The sequence below is a fragment of the Triticum dicoccoides genome, chromosome 4A, assembly GCF_002162155.2.
Source record: "Triticum dicoccoides isolate Atlit2015 ecotype Zavitan chromosome 4A, WEW_v2.0, whole genome shotgun sequence".
In the NCBI taxonomy this organism is placed as follows: domain Eukaryota; kingdom Viridiplantae; phylum Streptophyta; class Magnoliopsida; order Poales; family Poaceae; genus Triticum; species Triticum dicoccoides.
In genome coordinates, this window is record NC_041386.1 from 560,938,010 (window position 1) to 560,949,093 (window position 11,084).

General features: G+C 48.1%; 1 long non-coding RNA gene and 1 pseudogene across 1 annotated transcript; one reads left to right on the forward strand and one right to left on the reverse strand.

Annotated features, from left to right (window-relative positions):
- Window positions 1-904: 904 nt before the first annotated feature.
- On the reverse strand, window positions 905-3,123 carry LOC119289140 (annotated as a pseudogene).
- Window positions 3,124-4,238: 1,115 nt separating this feature from the next.
- Window positions 4,239-8,921, forward strand: LOC119289141. The gene is made up of 3 exons (XR_005141434.1): window positions 4,239-4,953; window positions 5,823-5,925; window positions 8,666-8,921. It is a non-coding gene; the product is annotated as an uncharacterized LOC119289141 (long non-coding RNA).
- The last annotated feature ends 2,163 nt before the right edge of the window (window positions 8,922-11,084 follow it).

Consider the following 11,084-nt stretch of genomic DNA (forward strand, 5'->3'; position numbering starts at 1 on the left):
GAGTTAATTTCGCTCAGATCGGGTTGAGGCCCAATCTGATCGTAGTCTGTAGCGACTCCCAGGGCGGCGATGCGATCCAAGAGCTCGTTCAGGGAAGAGAGCTTCACTGGATCTAACTGCTCGGCGAGTTCCGAGTTGACGTGAAGATTGCTTTCGATGACATGAGAAGTCATCGTCGGCGCAGCGGCCGAACATACGGTCATAAGAAAACCACCTAACCGGAGAGTTTGGCCGATAGCCAGAGCTCCCTCAGCGATAGTGCCGTCTTTAAAGACGGGACGAGACATCCTTCCTGGTGGCGACGGCACAACGAAACTCTCAATGAAAGCACCAATGTCGATGTCAAAACCAGCGGATCTCGGGTAGGGGGTCTCGAACTGTGCGTCTAGGCCGGATGGTAACAGGAGATAAGGGACACGAAGTTTTACCCAGGTTCGAGTCCTCTTGATGGAGGTAAAACCCTACGTCCTGCTTGATTAATATTGATGATATGGGTGTTACAAGAGTAGATCTACCACGAGATCAGAGAGGCTAAACCCTAGAAGCTAGGCTATGGTATGATTATATGTTGTGCTACGGACTAAAACCCTTCGGTTTATATAGACACCGGAAAGGGTTAGAGTTACACAAGGTCGGTTACAAAAGAGGAGATATTCATATACGTATTGCCTAGCTTGCCTTTCACGCCAAGTAGAATCTCATTCAGACACGAAACAAAATCTTTAATCTTGTATCTTCATAGTCTAATAATCTGGCCAATAAAAATAGTACGGCTATTCGGAGACCCCTAATTCAGAACACCCTCACCACCGGTCACCGGAGGAGGCAGGGACCAGCGGCGTTGCCCGAAGGAACGAAGGAGGCAGTTGTGTTCGCCTCTCTCAAGCGGTTAGGAGCGAAGCGGCTGTGGTGTGTTTGATTGACGTGTTTGTTCGTCCCTCCGATCGAAGTTGTACTAGAGATGCGACCATTAATTTGGACAGGAGGGAGTACATTTTTTGTCGACAGGGAAAGAAGAGCGAACTACCTACCGCTCAGCAAACGCACCGACTGTTTGGACCCAACAGGGGGAATGCTCGAGGTGGTAGACAGCGTCTGGTAGTCGTCGGCGGCCGGAGGCTGGCGGCCGTAATCGTGAGAGCTCATCCCGTGCTTTGCCTTCGACGCGTCCTCCGCGACATGCTTCTCAGTCGGATCGTAAGGCTGCACGTACATGGCCACGGGTATCCGAGGGGGCAGCGCCGGCACCCTGGCGGCCATCCCCGAGCGCAGCACCTCGACTGCTTCATGCTCGGCCGCGCCCTGGCGTCGGGGTGCGCGCACCACAGCCCGATCACCAGCACGAGCTCCACCTCCCGAGCGTCAAACTCTCCGCACAGCGCCTCCTCGGCCGCGTCCAGCACCGCGCCTCGACCATACATTCCTCATGCCCACTCCACCAGCCGGAAGATCCTCGTGTCGCCCGGCGGCGGCGGCGCCATGAGCCGCCTGCCGGTGGCCACCTCCACGAGCACGACGCCGAAGCTGTACACGTCGGACTCGCTGCTCGCCTTCCCGGTGGCGATGCACTCCGGGTCGAGGTATCCGGGCGTGCCGGCCACGGCGGTCATGGTCTGCAGGCCCACGCCGTGGTCGATGAGCCGTGCGAGGCCGAAGTCGCCTAGCTTGGCGCCAAAGGATTCGTCGAGCATAATGTTGCTCGGCTTTATGTCGCCGTGGACGACGCACTGGCCCCACTCCTCGTGCAGGTACAGCACGGCGGCGCCAAGCCCGAGGATGATTCTGTACCTCGCCGGCCATGGCAGCACCGCCGTTGCGCCGTAGAGGTGCCGGTCGAGGCTTCCGTTGGGCACGAGCTCGTAGACGAGGAGGAGCTTCTTGCGGCCGTCGCACCAGCCTATGAGTTGCACCAGGTTGCGGTGCCGCAGCCGGCTGATGACGGTGACCTCCGCCGTGTACTCTCGCTTCCCCTGCGCCGAGCCACCCCTGGAGAACACCTTGATGGCGACGTCGAGCTCATCGACGCGACCGCGGTACACCGACCCGGACGCGCCCTGCCCGAGCTTTGTCTCCTCACAGAAGTTTCTCGTCGCTGCCGTCAGCTTGCTCAGCTGGAACGGCCGTGGTCCCGACCCTGACTCGAGGTCCTCGTCGATCGCCCACGGGTCCTCGTCGTCGCCGTCATCGTCGTCGTCGTCGGCGGCAGACTGCTCCTGGCGTCTCGACCGCCACAACAGCACCCCTACGGCCGTGCTTAGCAGGAGAGCCAGCACCGTTGCCACGGTGACACCGGCCACGAGCCGCACAGCAGTGCGCCGCGGTTGTGATTTGTGAGATGAATTCGCAACCAGCGGCAGCGAAGAGCTGAAAGACCAGGACAGCACGTAGTGCAGCGCGACCCGCTCTGAGTTCGTCGCCGCTGAAAAGCCGACGATGACCTTCTCCGGCAGGAAGCTTCGCAGGTCAACATTGACGCTGAGATCATGGGTCGCGCCGTCGCTGCTGCCGTTGTGCAGCATGACCTCGAGCTGGCCCGTGCCGCTGTTGTAGTCGATCCGCGCGGACATGACCCGGCCGACGAAGCTGTCGTTCGGCAAGGTGGTGTAGCTGCCGAGCGAGCTGATGTTGTTAAGATCGACTCCGATGTGACGGTCGCTGGGGTCCCACTCGTCCCTGAACGTGTCGAACTCCACGGCGACAACATGGTCACCGCCGGTGGCGCCAGGACTGAAGAGGCCGAGGTAGCTGCCGTAGGACTCCGCGGGTAGGCTAGACGGGACGTCGACTTGGGAGGTGAGGAAGAAGGCCATGCCATGGCCAACCGGCTGCCCCGGCACGGCGTCCATGCCGAAGGAGAAGATGGTGGTGAAGCTGGCCGTCTCGCCGGTGGCAGCGTCCCAGAGTTGCACCGGCTCGGGGTACACCAGGCGGCCGATGTTGTTGGTGTAGTTATTGACGCTTATGCTGGTGAGGTCGGCCCTGTGATCGCTGATATTGCAGTCATCCCCGAGCGCGCCGAAATCGACCTTGTTGGTCGTGTTGATGGAGTCGTACCGGAAGCTGAGGGAATCGGCATGGTAGAGAAAGAGAGAGAGGAAGAAGACACGCTGAGTAGTAGCGCATTTCAGGGAGCACGGGAGCTGAGCCATTGCAAATTAATGGTGCTCGATCTCGTGCCAAGTTATGCAAAGGGAAATTAACACCATGCATGCTTATGTAGGTAGCACTCCGTCCCTCCCTCTGATTTCTTTTTTAGTTTGCGTGTTAGATTTATCTAAGGTCAAACTTTGCAAAGTTTACATTAGAAAATCAGAAATAATAAATCCCGAACATTCGGATTTTGTCATGGCAAATCGAAACATTTTTTATCGCAACTTTGGTTGATGTGAGTATGGCAAGTTCAGTTGGTAGGTATGACAATTTATGTAAAAAGAAGTAAAATAAGGACAAAATTGTAATGCTTAACAACTAAACTTGCCATCCTCGTGTTAGCATAAAAATGTTTGATTTGCCATGGGCGAATCCCGAACATTCGCGACTTATCGGGGTCCTATAAAATATATCAACATCTACAATACCTAATAAATATAATATAAAAGTATATTTCATGATGAATATAATGATATTAATGTTGTATTTTGAATGTCAATATTTTTTTTATAAAATTGCCCAAACTTTGGACAGTTTGACCGGAAAAATCTAATAAACGGAGTAAAAAGCAAAAGGAGTTGTAACAACATAGAACGTATACATGGTGAAAATATATTCTATAAAAAATAATTATTTTGTGGGGATGTTGACATTTTATTCTATAAATTTACTCATTTTTTAAAAAAATAACGTAAGACAAATCTAAAACGTCAATTAATTTGGAGCGAAGCGAACTAACCTGTGCCCTAAAAAAAATAGTCAACGCATATATTCTGAAGGGTCTGTCTAGGACATATCTAGCCCGATGTCCACTATGTTTGTGGTCTATTTTTTGTGTCAGTTGTTTTTATTCATTGTTGGTGCGTTATTTGTGGGAGGTTAGATGTGACATTCTTAAAAAACATCTAAATGTGAATCTTTCCCTGCTAATAAAGCAGCTAGCGCCTCTGGTCGTACGTCGTTGGTGTTTTTGCAAAAAAGTCCCTGTAGTTTTTGCTATTCAACCCGCAATCCTCACAATAAGTCAACCTGAACCGGTACGTACGTGAGAAAAGAAAAAAAAAAACCATCCGCATGCACGACCGTGCCTCCCGATCCCATCTCAACCTGGAGCCCGCCGCCGCCTCCTCTCACGTCCCGCCCCGCCTCACCGTGCGCCGCCGCCGTCGCCTACCTCGCCGGTGCGCCTACCCCTACCCCAGGTGCCCCCACACCCGCGGCCTTCCCCTGTCGGTGACCCGCGGCCTTCCGCCGCCAGCGACGCTCGACGCCGCGGCCGTTGGTGGATCCGCTGGGTCTCCTCCATGCTGCTTCCACCTCGACAATGGTTTCTCCAACCACGCCGGCTTCGCCACTAGCCACTCCTTCCCCCACCAACATGCCGCCCTCCAAGTGGACCCCCTTCTCCGGTAAGATCCCCTCCCAGAGCAGGACGGCGAGTACGACCCAGCCCCACCCGCGCACGCCGCCGCCCCATCCGTCGTGGCGCCACCTTCCCCCTTCTCTTGTAGAGCAGGCGACAAGTCCATCCGTCATGGTACTGCCTCACCCATCCCCTGTAGAGCAGGCAACAGCAGAGCTCCTAGGCAAATAGTTCATGAATTCTTTTGTGTGAGATCAATTTTATTGATTGTTTCAAATGTAGCAGAAAGAGACCATTACATGGATATGAATGGAGGTAATTTTATAATGCAAGATTAGAGATGGAATTTACTTTGCATAGTCTGTCACAAGATAAAGGAGGCAGTGGATGGGAGTGATACAACCGGAGCTGTTGCAGTACTGGCAGGTTACAGAAAGCATGTAAGAAAAAAGTTCTTTCCTTTCTCTAATTGACTTTGCATTATCCAAAATGATTAGCTGATGACATGAGGGAGAGGGGGATAGACCCCTTTGGCTACTGCACTAAGGTTATGCCTACAAATGTGCTACTCATATTCCACTTTTAGATGACAAGCAGCTTCAGAATTCAGATCCTTTTGATTTGCATTTCAGATCATCTTGCTCCAACTTGGTAGTAAACGACCATTTTTGGTATTCACATATAGCAGTTCTTTGGTTCTTCCATTTGTACATGGACTTTCAATTTTCCCATCTGCTAACAGAAGAAAAAGGCAGATAGTTTGTACACTTGTTTATTCACCTAGATGTTCTACAGCAAGAAAAGAGCATGATAAACACCATGTGTTGGTAGTCTTTCTATTTGTCCTTAGCTATTTGCATTCTACTTATGTTAGCTCAGCTAGGTCTTGATCGTAACAAACACTTGCAAATATATGTCTCTTGTGTACATAAATATGTGCTCTAGAAGACAATGGGGATAGTGATCACAGTAATTTATCTGCTATTTATTGTATAATATTTCTATTCAGAAGAAGAGATAGTTATATGCTTTACTGCAGTTTTAATATCTGATGAGTTGAGAAAAAAATTATTAGTCTTCCTTTATAGAGGTATGTTGCCTTGCTGAGGCTGCTCTGCTTTTGCTATATTTGCCGCTCTTGGCTATACTATTGTTCCGTATATATAGAATCGGAGAAGAGAGCAGCAGCCTATTACTACTGATTTTGTTCAAGCTGCTACTTGCTTACTGTTACACATCTACACAGGCAAGGCTGCTGCTTGCTGATTGCAATCCATTCACGATATGTAGATATGTATGCTTCTGCTAGGTACTTGCGAACAGGGAGACAACGAATGGACGCTTCAGTGGTAGCCGGCCGGTGGCCACGCATTGGCAGCCACCGCTTAGATACATAACTCCAGCCAGCTATGGTGAGCAGACTTTGATCTTGATATGTTAGTCCGAGTGGATAAACATTACTAGATGTTCAATGTGATGTGACTTTATTGGTTGGACGTCGATTAGCATATAAGTAGGACATAGCCACATATGATATTTTTTCCAGTTGCCATATGATGGAAATCAGTAGCTTGATTTGTTGTTCAACAAACGTTCATGGTATGTGTGTGTGCGTGCTTTTGCCGATTCTCAAGAAAATGCTCGCTTTTTGGATGTGGTTCTTAGTTGTGGGCACTCGTCTTGCATGAAACGCTCCATGAAATCCACTCCAAAAAGTTAGATGGAGTAATTTTTAAGGTGGATTTCGAGAAAGCGTACGATAAGGTCAAATGGCCATTCCTCCAACAGTCATTGCGTATGAAAGGATTCGATGAAGCGTGGCGCCGCCAGGTTGAATCATTTACGTAAAATGGTAGTGTGGGAATTAAAGTTAATGATGACATAGGTCATTACTTTCAGACACATAAAGGCCTAAGACAAGGAGATCCGATGTCCCCTATCTTGTTTAACATTGTGGTGGATATGTTAGCAATTTTGATAGGAAGGGCTAAGGAACATGGTCAAGTAGGTGGTTTGATACCTCATCTTGTTGATGGAGGTGTATCCATCCTTCAGTACACTGATGATACAATTATCTTTATGGAGCATGATTTGGCCAAGGCGAGAAATATGAAGCTTGTGTTATGCCTATTTGAACAATTGACCGGGTTAAAGATCAACTTTCATAAGAGCGAGCTGTTTTGTTTCGGTAGAGCCAAAGACGAACAGGAGGCTTATAGGCAATTGTTTGGGTGCAAATTGGGAGAGTTACCCTTCTCTTACCTAGGTATTCCCATCCACCATCGTAGGCTGACAAACAGAGAGTGGAAGTGCATCGAGGACAGATTTGAGAAGAAACTGAGTTGCTGGAAGGGTAAGCTCATGTCCTACGGAGGCAGATTAATCCTAATAAATTCGGTGCTCACGAGCATGCCTATGTTTCTCCTATCGTTCTTTGAGGTACCAGTTGGTGTTAGGAAGAAACTGGACTTCTATCGATCGCGTTTCTTTTGGTAGGGTGATGAGCTTAAAAGAAAATATTGGCTCGCTAAATGGGATATCATCTGTAGACCGAAAGACCAAGGGGGCCTCGGTATTAAGAACCTAGAAGTTAAGAACAGATGCCTTCTTATCAAGTGGCTGTGGAAGCTCTCTACGGATAATGATGCCATGTGGGCTCAAATCCTTCGTAGCAAGTACCTCCAGACAAAAACTTTGTCCCAAGTTACAGTCAGGCCAACAGATTCACCTTTATGGAAAGGTCTGATGAAAGTCAAACAATCTCTGTTTAATAGGATGAAGTTTGTTATTGGAAATGACACTAGTACACGTTTCTGGGAGGATACTTGGCTCGGCGAGACACCCTTGGCCATTCAATATCCGTCTTTGTACCGTATCGTTCAACGACGAGAGGTGTTCGTCGCATCGGTATTTCAATCTATCTCCCTTAATATTCGGTTCCGGCGGACGCTAGCGGGTAATCGTTGGGAAGAATGGCTCCGTCTAGTTAGGAGACTGATGGAGGTCCAGCTTTCTCAACAACCCGATGAATTACGCTGGAAATTGACTAAGTCTGGAGTATTCACTGTTAAATCAATGTATATTGATGTTATTAATTCGAACTCCATTCCTGCCTCCAAGCATGTTTGGGATGTCAAAGTCCCTTTGAAAATAAAAGTGTTTATGTGGTTTGTGCATAAACAAGTTATTTTAACCAAGGACAACTTGATAAAGCGTAATTGGACAGGACCTACTAGGTGTAGTTTCTGTGATCGGGATGAGACAATCAAGCACCTTTTTTTTATTGCCCGTTGGCCAAAGTGCTTTGGCAGACGGTCCACATTGCTTTTAATATCAATCAACCGAATTCTGTTAACGCATTATTTGGGACATGGCTTAATGGGATTGAGCCTGACTTAGCGAAACACATTCGGGTTGGAGTTTGCGCTTTGCTGTGGACTATCTGGACTTGCAGAAATGATTTGGTTTTTAACAGAATATCATGTATCCAATTTTTGCAGGTTATATTTCGAACTACGACACTGATCCGTTCGTGGTCGCTACTCACCCCGACGGAGGCCAGGGAGCATTTGGTTACTGGATCTTTCTGCTAGGAGATGGTAGCTCGGGATATCTTCAACCGGTTTGGATGGCGGTCATGTAATATGATAGGCGTTTAGTTTACCTACCTAGCTTTAGCCAGCCGGTTGTGGCGTCTGTTCATGGCTAGTTGGTGTTTCTAGCCTCTTTTTAGCTCTATGTGAGCTTTCTTTGCTTTTCATTACTTTTGGAGACTTTGGAACCTTGTTGTCACTTCTTTATTTGGTTAATAAGATGGCCGTATGCATCATTCTGATGTAGAGGCCGGGGAGTCCCCCTTTTCGAATTTTTTTTGTTACTTATGATATTGAGAAAAAAATTGATCATATGATCTTGTACCTTTAAATATGAAGTTCTGGCTGTGATTAGGAGTAATCAGATTATTTACAAATCATGTGCAGAAAACTTGGATCGGTTATGGTAAAACCTCTCATGCCATATGTATCATGTGGAGACCTACATATGATATTTTTTTCCAGTGCTATTAGAAAAGATGTTGCTTTTGAACCTTCCATGTTGAGAAACTAAAATAGTATTTATGTGTTTTACCTTGCTCTAATATTTGTTCCCCAGGTTGAGAATGGCAAGAAGATGCTTATTCTCCACAGTACAAAGTGCTATTGGTGCAGTTTTGAACTCCGTGCTGACAGATCATTTTCACCTGATGCGCGATCGTTATGGAAGTGCGCCAACAATAACAATATAATCAAGCCATTTGAGTGTAGTGGTGGAACTCCCTAGAGGTATTCTCCCTTAAATCTTATTGTAGCCTTTATTCACATATCCTATTGTGTAGTTTGTGACAATAAGGAATTGTTATTCACTTGAAAAAATAAAGATTAAATCGATGTTGCTATCAAAAGTAAAATGACTTTCTGAGCTAGATAGTGAATTTCTGAGCACCAATATATAACATATCTGAGACCTTTCCCATGTCTGTCATAATGATTGTCGGTGTCAAAACCGGCGGATCTCGGGTAGGGGGTCCCGAACTGTGCGTCTAGGCCGGATGGTAACAAGAGGCATGGAACACTTTGTTTTACCCAGGTTCGGGCCCTCTCGATGGAGGTAATACCCTACTCCTGCTTGATTAATATTGATGATATGGGTAGTACAAGAGTAGATCTACCACGAGATCGAGGAGGCTAAACCCTAGAAGCTAGCCTATGGTATGATTGTTGTGTATGGAGTTGATTTATCAACTAGCCTGGTCTCGGTTTATATAATGCACCGGAGGCCTAGGATAACAAGAGTCCTAGCCGAATACGCCGGTGGGGAGAAGTCCTTGTCTTGATCGCCAAGTCTTGTGGAATCTTCCTTGTATGCGGCAGCCGTCCGAACTGGCCCATGAGTATACGGCCACGGGGGTCCTTGGCCCAATCTAATAGATCGGGAGACGACGTGGTGAGTACCCCCTAGTCCAGGACACCGTCCGTAGCCCCCTGAACTGGTCTTCAAGTTAGGGACGCTCCTCGATTCTTTCGAACTATTCTTCATCTTCGGTTGCCGGTCTTGAAAACTGGTTCAACAAATCTTCTTTATCTTCGATCTTGAGGATCGCCGAAATGCATTCGACGAGTTTACACGTCGGGTATCCGAGGAGCCCCTTTAAGTTTCCTACCTTTATCAATGCCTTGTTTATTTTTATGCCACACCTCGGGTTTGAAGTTGTTCCCGGGAGGCATGGTCCTCTTGCGTCCGAGCTCCAACGCCGGACTGCATTCGAGGTATCATTTGCAGCCGAGCACCAACGCCGGACCGCTTCCCAGCTCTAGCGCCGGAATGTATCCGAGCTCCAACGCCGGACTATGTATCCGAGCTCCAACGCCGGACTATATATCCGAGCTCCAACGCCGAAATATATCCGAGCTCCAACGCCGGACTGTGTCCAGGCTCCAATGCCGGACTATATCCGAGGTGTCATATCACCTTGGTTCAAAAAAGTTGAAGGAGTTTAGCCGAGCTTAATGCCGGAAACGCCCTCTATGGAGCCAGCCACTAGCGCCCGAGCTTTATGCCGGACTGCTTCCGAGGTGGTGCACCACCCCGACTATGGGCCGATTTTTTGTCAATATTTTTTATTGGTGCAATTTATTCTCTGCCGAGATATATAGCCAGTAGCCCTCAAGGTGTGTATCGGTCTAAAACCCGAGATGCACATGAAGGATGACATAAGACCGCTGATCCCAGTAGCCGCTGAGACTCAGGTTGATTTGCAAAATCGGCCTGAGGATCAAGTCCTAGCTCGGCAGAGTAGTTCGGGACACAAAAGCGGCGTGCTCAGTCCTCAAGACTCAGATTGGGTGTGGCCGACCAACCTGAGGATCAAAATCTCCTCGGAAACTATATTGCACATAAAATTTTCTGCATTGGACAAGCAATGCAGTAGCCCCCGAGACACTGGTCGGGTGGCAACACCAGATCAGGGGATCGATGTGCCCCTTTAATATTTGTAAATAATAAGCCCGAAGCCCAGTAGCCCCGAGCCTTAATGCGGGCACGGGTGGCCGAATTAAGGATCAATATCCATAGTAAAATCACAAATTATGTGTAATGACTCTATGTATCCAAGTACTTTACGTCATTAATGCTCGGATCCGCATTGTACAAAACTTTGTTGACCGACCATCGGCTTCCACCTCCTTGGCCAGTAGCCGAGGAGTGTTTGCCCTACTTTATAAAGCCTTTATGAGGGCAAAGATTTACAACAAACAAGGCAATCCGGCCATACGGTTTTATAAACAAAGGTACGCAGAGATGTTATATTACTGTTTAACAGAAGAAATGTATTCCAAAGAAAATAGTCCCGCTATCGGTTCCTTTCTTTGGGTTGTCATGCTAGGCATGATCATTAAACCTCAGCTCTAATGTAAGAGCAAAATATTGAAGATTTAGTTTGGGAGGCCAGTTAATAGCCCCCGGTAGTGTTTGGCGACAGTCGAGGTCAAGCCGTAAACACTTCGGCCAATGTTATGAATGGCCCGTCATAGTC